This window comes from Amblyomma maculatum, chromosome 3, assembly GCF_055883805.1.
Source record: "Amblyomma maculatum isolate TAMU_Amacu chromosome 3, ASM5588380v1, whole genome shotgun sequence".
NCBI classification, from domain to species: Eukaryota; Metazoa; Arthropoda; class Arachnida; order Ixodida; family Ixodidae; genus Amblyomma; species Amblyomma maculatum.
The window spans coordinates 119,473,383-119,482,390 of NC_139346.1; positions in this window are offsets into that span (position 1 = coordinate 119,473,383).

The following is a 9,008-nucleotide window of genomic DNA, read 5'->3' on the forward strand; positions in this document are numbered from 1 at the left end:
GAGGCTGGAGTCACGATAGGGATGTGTCATAGGCGACAGCATGGCGCTAATTTTGAAACGGATACCTAAACATCAGCGCTGGTTTCACCAAAGCTGAGAAGCAAACTCGAAACTAAATAGCCCACAAGAAGCCCCTCTGCTCAATTACTGACAGCTACCGAAGATCTGTTCGCGGCGAGGAGGCGAGGAGGAAAGGCGGGTCGACGCAGAGAAAGAACACTGAAGCTGTCGCGTGGGAACGGCGCGGGAAAATGGTGTGAATTCTATACCCTTACCGCACTACGGCCCTATTCGCACTTTCGCAGATGTTGCAGGTATTCGTGATCAGGGTGTCCGGCCCGGCCCCCAAGAGATAAGTATACCTTGGCCCGGACCTAGCCCGACGCCGATGGAAAAGGCTTCCGAGCGGTGGCCGGGCTTTCAGGATGGCCCTAGCCCGTGCAATGCTCTAGTTCCTGCCTTAAATACAAAGAAGGCTTGGGGATGCGGGCTATCTGCGAATTTTTCTCATTGGGAGGGGGGGGGGGGGGGCAGTGATCGTTACACAGCAATGCGCAGTGTCTCCGAGTGGTTCGCCATTCCTATCGTCGACGCTTGTTAAGCTGATAAGGAGTCAACAGAAGGCATAGGCAAATCCACATCCATAGCATAGTCTTTATTCTCCATGCCATTGGTCGGTTTGCTCAATCAGCGGTTGCCCGCCGGGGTGGCGCAGTGGTTACGGCGCTGGACTACTGTTCCCAAGGACGCGGGATCGAATCCCGGCCTCGGCGGCCACTTTTTGATGGAGGCGAAAAGCAAGCACCCGTGTGCTGTGCGATGTCAGTGCACGTTAAAGAACCCCAGGTGGTCGAAATTTCCGGAGTCCTCCACTACGGCGTCTCTCATAGCCTGAGTTGCTTCGGGACGTTAAACCCCACAAACCAACCAACCAATCAGCGGTTGTTAGGCCTTTTGGCAGCTGCTGTTTCAACACCCAATTGACCCATATTTGCACTTATGGCCTTTGTTTCGGTGCCATGAGTGCAACTCGGTGGCAGTCTTTCACAGCGAAAAAACAGATAAAAGTTGAAGGCCTCGCCTTCAAAAAAACGGGTCCGCGAGCCATGGTCTCGCCCGACGAGTGACAAATCCAGTCTCTTAAAAACACCGGTTTATTTCGCATTAACGAAAAAGCAAAGCAAAGAAACATAAGGCGCTACTGCGCTCAGAACAGGCTGTTCATGTGCGCGATAATAGAATACCAACGGAAAGCGGGAAGAATGCCAGGGCTTTACCGCGGCGAACTAAGAACACACTGCGGAGCGAATAAAACGAGCAATAGGGCCAAAGCGCTAACGTCGGCACAAAAAAAAATTACCGACGATTACGTTACTTCCTAATGCGAAATTTGAGCGCAGCAAATAAGGTGTTTCACCTTTTCGTTAGATTGAGGCAAAGAAGTCGAGCAACACATGTATGCGCTATCACAGAATTTTTTTTTATTTTTCACACGTATTCCTTTAACAAAGACTCCACTAACAGTTCTTGACAGTCATGAAAAAAGCTTTGTGGTCGGAGAAATAGACTGATATATGTTCGACTTGGTCCCTCTGCTCTGGCAGCTCGTTCAGCAGCAGCAGCAGCAGCAGCAGCAGCAGCAGCAGCAGCAGCAGCAGCAGCAGCAGCAGCAGCAGCAGCAGCAGCAGCAGCAGCAGCAGCAGCAGCAGCAGCAGCAGCAGCAGCAGCAGCAGCAGCAGCAGCAGCAGCAGCAGCAGCAGCAGCAGCAGCAGCAGCAGCAGCAGCAGCAGCAGCAGCAGCAGCAGCAGCAGCAGCAGCAGCAGCAGCAGCAGCAGCAGCAGCAGCAGCAGCAGCAGCAGCAGCAGCAGCAGCAGCAGCAGCAGCAGCAGCAGCAGCAGCAGCAGCAGCAGCAGCAGCAGCAGCAGCAGCAGCAGCAGCAGCAGCAGCAGCAGCAGCAGCAGCAGCAGCAGCAGCAGCAGCAGCAGCAGCAGCAGCAGCAGCAGCAGCAGCAGCAGCAGCAGCAGCAGCAGCAGCAGCAGCAGCAGCAGCAGCAGCAGCAGCAGCAGCAGCAGCAGCAGCAGCAGCAGCAGCAGCAGCAGCAGCAGCAGCAGCAGCAGCAGCAGCAGCAGCAGCAGCAGCAGCAGCAGCAGCAGCAGCAGCAGCAGCAGCAGCAGCAGCAGCAGCAGCAGCAGCAGCAGCAGCAGCAGCAGCAGCAGCAGCAGCAGCAGCAGCAGCAGCAGCAGCAGCAGCAGCAGCAGCAGCAGCAGCAGCAGCAGCAGCAGCAGCAGCAGCAGCAGCAGCAGCAGCAGCAGCAGCAGCAGCAGCAGCAGCAGCAGCAGCAGCAGCAGCAGCAGCAGCAGCAGCAGCAGCAGCAGCAGCAGCAGCAGCAGCAGCAGCAGCAGCAGCAGCAGCAGCAGCAGCAGCAGCAGCAGCAGCAGCAGCAGCAGCAGCAGCAGCAGCAGCAGCAGCAGCAGCAGCAGCAGCAGCAGCAGCAGCAGCAGCAGCAGCAGCAGCAGCAGCAGCAGCAGCAGCAGCAGCAGCAGCAGCAGCAGCAGCAGCAGCAGCAGCAGCAGCAGCAGCAGCAGCAGCAGCAGCAGCAGCAGCAGCAGCAGCAGCAGCAGCAGCAGCAGCAGCAGCAGCAGCAGCAGCAGCAGCAGCAGCAGCAGCAGCAGCAGCAGCAGCAGCAGCAGCAGCAGCAGCAGCAGCAGCAGCAGCAGCAGCAGCAGCAGCAGCAGCAGCAGCAGCAGCAGCAGCAGCAGCAGCAGCAGCAGCAGCAGCAGCAGCAGCAGCAGCAGCAGCAGCAGCAGCAGCAGCAGCAGCAGCAGCAGCAGCAGCAGCAGCAGCAGCAGCAGCAGCAGCAGCAGCAGCAGCAGCAGCAGCAGCAGCAGCAGCAGCAGCAGCAGCAGCAGCAGCAGCAGCAGCAGCAGCAGCAGCAGCAGCAGCAGCAGCAGCAGCAGCAGCAGCAGCAGCAGCAGCAGCAGCAGCAGCAGCAGCAGCAGCAGCAGCAGCAGCAGCAGCAGCAGCAGCAGCAGCAGCAGCAGCAGCAGCAGCAGCAGCAGCAGCAGCAGCAGCAGCAGCAGCAGCAGCAGCAGCAGCAGCAGCAGCAGCAGCAGCAGCAGCAGCAGCAGCAGCAGCAGCAGCAGCAGCAGCAGCAGCAGCAGCAGCAGCAGCAGCAGCAGCAGCAGCAGCAGCAGCAGCAGCAGCAGCAGCAGCAGCAGCAGCAGCAGCAGCAGCAGCAGCAGCAGCAGCAGCAGCAGCAGCAGCAGCAGCAGCAGCAGCAGCAGCAGCAGCAGCAGCAGCAGCAGCAGCAGCAGCAGCAGCAGCAGCAGCAGCAGCAGCAGCAGCAGCAGCAGCAGCAGCAGCAGCAGCAGCAGCAGCAGCAGCAGCAGCAGCAGCAGCAGCAGCAGCAGCAGCAGCAGCAGCAGCAGCAGCAGCAGCAGCAGCAGCAGCAGCAGCAGCAGCAGCAGCAGCAGCAGCAGCAGCAGCAGCAGCAGCAGCAGCAGCAGCAGCAGCAGCAGCAGCAGCAGCAGCAGCAGCAGCAGCAGCAGCGGCGGCAGCGGCGGCGGCAGCGGCGGCGGCGGCGGCAGCAGCAGCAGCAGCAGCAGCAGCAGCAGCAGCAGCAGCAGACGACTTCCACCGGTCGTCTCGCGCGTGGCTCAGAAAGAACTCGCAGATAATTTCGCAGTGGCGAACGGCAGCGGCAATTTCGGCTCGGGCGGTGCACATATACAGATCCGCCGCCACCGATCTGGCTCTCTGATTGCCACCGCACAGGGGTTAAATTGAAGGTGGAGCGAAGAAAGAAATTAAATTCGACCCGGCGCTTTTACAACTGGAGACTCGCAGGAAGAGGGGGGAGGGGGGCGGCGTGTACCCCCAGTGGCAAACGATGGGGGCAGAAGCGCGCGCAGCAAGCGCACAACGCGATAAAGGGAGGAGGGAAGAGATAGCAGCGACTGACTGATGCTGCTGACGCCGAAAGTGAGTTAACCCCATCTGCGGAGTTGGTTTCAGGGACAACGCCGCCGATGCTTACGCAAACAATATGATACCATCGCTTCCGCAGCGCCAAGAACCAGGTCTAGCCGTGCGAAGGTGGTCAATTATTCGTCGACGTGCCGGGGTCTACGTGAAATAACCGGCGCGTCGGCAACTGAAGAGCACCCTATCCGCCACACAGGAACAGGGCGGGGGGGGGGGGGGGAACCCTCCCCTCCTCTTTCTGCATGGCGGCGACGGTGTTCTATGCAGTCACGTTATCTTGACTCTAGCGGCGTCAGCGGCATCCAGCGGTAGCAGTCGGTCGCTGCTAGCGCTGGGGGGATGAAAGGGGGGCGGAGCTGGTTACGAGGCCGACGACGACGCCGACGCGAAACCCAGGAACGGACGCCAAAGAGCTGCGCTCTAAAACATTTCTCCTCGTGTGACAGCAACTCAAGAATACGCCTAGGCCGTTTCTGCAGGCACTGCTTCCATTTTCGTGTCGGCGATCTTCTTTCAGTCGTCCGTGCACACCCTGCTGGCCCATGACGCTCACCGCGCCCCCGCGCCGGCATTTCCGCCGGGGCAAAAAAGGCCCCGCGCCTTGCTTCCGACGCGCTTATCTACCCTCGTCTGTCGCCACTGACTTCACGCCCCCCAAGATTATCTGCTCGCTCATGCGCACTCGCGCTGCCCGTGCAAACACAAATAGGAAGACGGGCGCGCGGTTGAAAACACTTAAAGGGGCTGCGGAGCCCCACAAAGTTAAAGACCAGATTTTTTTGCCCTCACGCTCAGGCTGGTAGCGCGCTCCTCTCGACACCAGGCAACATCTTTCAGGGGCGCGTGGACAGGGGACTGCAAGACTGTGGGCCATGCGGGTGCTTCGCGTTGAATAAGTGTTTGTGAAGATCGTTCTTCAATGCTGTCGCTAACGCGCTATACCACTTATGCATGTAGGTGTATGCTTTGCCTCGCTACTCATATTTGTCCCTGTTCAGGAGAGTACTACAGCATTTAAAGTGCACTGTTCTTTCGTTGACACATATACCTACGAAGATAGTCGACAATGCAAGTTGCGAACTGTAAATCGCCGCTTATGCTCAGCGGTGGCGATTTTTTCTGGGACTGCCCTTCGCATGTTATAAATGCACACGTTTCGGTTTTAATCTTTTTGATTTTGGGCAACAGAATGTGGATTTTTGGATCAGACTCTATGATATCTGATGCAATCGGATCGACGCGCTTCACGCTGGAGGTTTCTGGCAAAACGCATGTTTTGGGCCACCAGTGGTTCGTACCTTGCTTTAGTTTGCCATTTCTTAACAGGAGTGTAAGTCCGACTATAACAGACGCCTAGGCGAGTTGGTAATGCATGACTAAAGACAGCGCAAAAAAAGACTGGTGCCTAAGTTAGCGTTACTTTTTTTGGCGCTTTCTGCAATACGACTATAAGCAATACAGAGTGTTATTTCCTTATTTCAGAGTGAAATCGCATGCAAAATGGTTGATGTTAGTTCCTGCCTGAGAGGCAACACCATTACATGCTATGACCTGGCCTGATCAGCTAAACAGCTCTTTCACACAGAGACAGCATCAAAATAGAATATACTTGTATTCAGCCGCTACTGTGTTAATATTTGCTCAAAACGTTAAGAAATCGAGAACCTCTGCTGTGTCCTAGAGCGGCGGTTCTGTGGATAGGGCTCTTCACAGCTGAGCCACAAGACATGGGTTCGATCACGGAAGCAATGGCCGCTCTTCGATGAATATGAAGGCACTTGTGTCTCGTGCGATGTCAGTGCACGTTGAAGAACCCCAGATATTTGATAAATTTCCGGAGCTTTCACTATGGCGTGCCCATAGCCTCCTTTATACACTTTGTGCCTAGCAACTCCACGCTCCGCGGCCGTCGCCGCCGCTCTTCCTCCGTTGAGAAGTTACGCCGCTTGCTGCCGAGAGATGGCGACAGCGACGCAGGGTCACCCTCGCCCGGTGCGTGTCAGGTGCGCCGTGTTGAAGAGCGGTCCGGATAGCCACGTGCTGCCGCTTTCTCGCTGTTTCGTGGACTGTTTTCCAGTGTGCAAGGTCATGCTTCTACTTTTCTCTGCCTTTGGGTGCTGCAGGGATACAGCATTGCACTAAGTGGTAATTGCTAGCTTTGCTTGGTCCTTCCGGCGATCGCTGCGTAGTGTTCAGCTGCTTTGAGGCTTGTAAAAAATAGTGACAACACCAAAAACTGTGTTTATTAAGCGTCAATACTGCAATAGTAATGTTAGATGTGCACGCGTGCTTTCTGGACTGAAATGCTAATTGCTTCCCTGCCTAGTTCGTCTGCGTAGTGTGTTGGATGTGCTTCTGCGAAGTTTTTTTTTGTATTATACGCTAATTACAAAATTTTGTGTTAAAATAGATAAACAAGATTTACCTATTGTGAGGATGACTATTTTAAAGTGTGTTAAACCGAATCGTGCAAAACCTAATTTAGTTTTCCTTGTCAACATAAATCGCTGTCCAGCATCGGAAACCGCAAAACTCGTACTCAATCGCATTAAGGCCTGTGAAAAATAATGACAGAACCAGAAGTGTGTTTAATACCCGTCAGTAAGGTGATAATAATAATAAATGTGCACGTGTATTTTCTGGACTATGATGCTAACTTCCTCCCTGGGTAGCTCGTCTGTGGGGTATGTTACATGTGCTCCAGCGCAGTATTTTTTGTTTCGCTAACTGCGTAATTCTGTGAAAAAATAAAAACACAAGCTTTGCCTATGTGACAATTACTTTGAAGTGAGCGAAACAAAAAGATACAAAGCGTATACTTGTCTTTCCTTGTTTTTCAAGTTAAAAAAAAGCGTTTCTACGATACGCTGAATCATTGAAAGAGATGATACCAAAATTGTTCTCCTTACAGATCTCAATGGCATACTGCGATGCAGTTGTTCCAACCATCTGTAAATCAACTGGCTTCTGAAGTGCTATCAATGACAGCAGTCCCCGTTAACATTTTTTCCTACTTGTGGCTACTATTCACACCACTTCTACATGGTACTCTTGTAGCACAACTGCTGTTGTGAAATGTGTAAATAAATGCTGGTGCCTCACTTCTTAAATTTTGTATCACTACAGCTAGACTAGCATTGTAATTTTTTTATTACTATTGGCGCTAGCGGAGCAGTCATGCAGTTTTTCGAGCCATGAGCAATTTCTTGAACTGCCTCACATAAAATGTCATATAGCGTTGGTGTTATTGCCTAACAAGTATCATGATCACTTGTTATGCTTAGAGGATGTCGGCCTTACACGTAAATATGCTGAATATGCGCGATTCAGGCTTACGGACAGTTATCCCGTGAGCGAATAGCAGCCAGCGAATAACAGCGCTCCCGCCCAGCACCGACATTCGTACCCGTGCGCCTCGACACCTACGTCAGTGGCGCCCTCAGCGACGGGAGCGGCAGCACCCCGCAACTTTACCCGACGGTGCCGCTCTATTGTTCGCACGGCGCGTTGACAGGCACAGAGAGTAGAAAGGAAGCTATCGCGTACCATATGGTCAATGCCATTTATGAACTCTAAACTACATGTACCCCTTCATACCTGAGTTGTCATGCTCCAGCTAGCATTTATTTGCTGCTGTTTCTTCCTTTTGGCATATACGGCAATGTACGTGCAGAATTTAAAAAGAATGTATCATGCTTGAAATCCAGGTGGTACTGTTTGATAGGCACTAGATTTTACAAGGATAAAATGACAAAGTCCCAATGTGGAAGTATTTATAAAGCATCACAAAAGTTGCCTGCAGTTAGCTTGTCGACTCAGATGCGCATACCACGATAATTTATTGGTGTTAATGGTCGACACCATGCAAAGACCACCCATCCCAATTGGTGAGTTTCGAAATTACTGGCATGAAGGAAGAAGAGCGCACTGGAAATGTAATTATATAAAAGTCGTATGCTAGAGTAAGGCTTGCAATTCGGCAGATATTTTCTCGCCAGTAAGGCGCCGAAACGGCAGCATTATATCGCAGTTGCATGCGGAGAGCCAAACATAGTTAACGTGAATGTTAAAAAACTAAATCCCACTAATAACCAGTCGATTTTAACTCTACGACAATGCAAAACAACTCGCTCCAACACTATAGTGCCGTGAAAATATTTTTGACAATATTGTCTAGCACCCGAATGCTAGCAAAACGTGGGTACCAGACAAGCGCGGCCCCGCAGTCCCCAAGAAAAGCCCGTGTGGCGGCGCAGCCATCGGCAAAAAATGGCCGCGTCTGGGAGCGGCTAATAAGTGCGGTGTATAGCCACTGCCAAAGAACACCTGTAACACGGCAATAACTGCAACAAAGCTGCAGCAAAACAAAATGACGTTGAAGAGTTGTGCATTCGCGAGTAGAGGAAGAAAAAAGAATCTTGAAACAATTAATCGGTACAGGTAAGCGTTTCGTGGCCCAAAGACTGATTCCCCTCCCCCCCCCCCTCCATTCTCGAAACACAGCTTGCCAAGTTTATTGAGAAGCAGATGAGCAGGGGCCACGTTGTTTCGACAGAGATCGCTCCAATGGTAGCCCTGAAGCTGGCCCGGGAAATGAAAGTTTCCCACGTGTTTCGTGCAAGCTACGGATGGCTTCAGTGCTTTATGACACGACATGAAGTTATGATGCGACGGCGAACAACAATGTGTCAATGGCTTCCTGATGCTTACGAGGAAACATTGTTGAGCTTTCGACGATATGTCATTGGACTTGAGAAGGAACATAGCTATTTGCTCTCTCAGGTACGAAAAGCAGATCACACCCCGGAGTACTTTGAGATGCCGATGGACATGACTATTGAAAAAAAAAAATAGCTTCCAAATTATTCAGCGTGCTGGCAGGTGAAAATACGAAGTCGCGCACACAGTGATGTTATGTGCTTTGGCTGACGGAACGAAACTCTGCCGGTATGTAATATTCAAGTTCAAGATGCTACCTAGGTCACCACGGCCCCCAGGAATTGTGCGCACGGAAGAAAATTCCT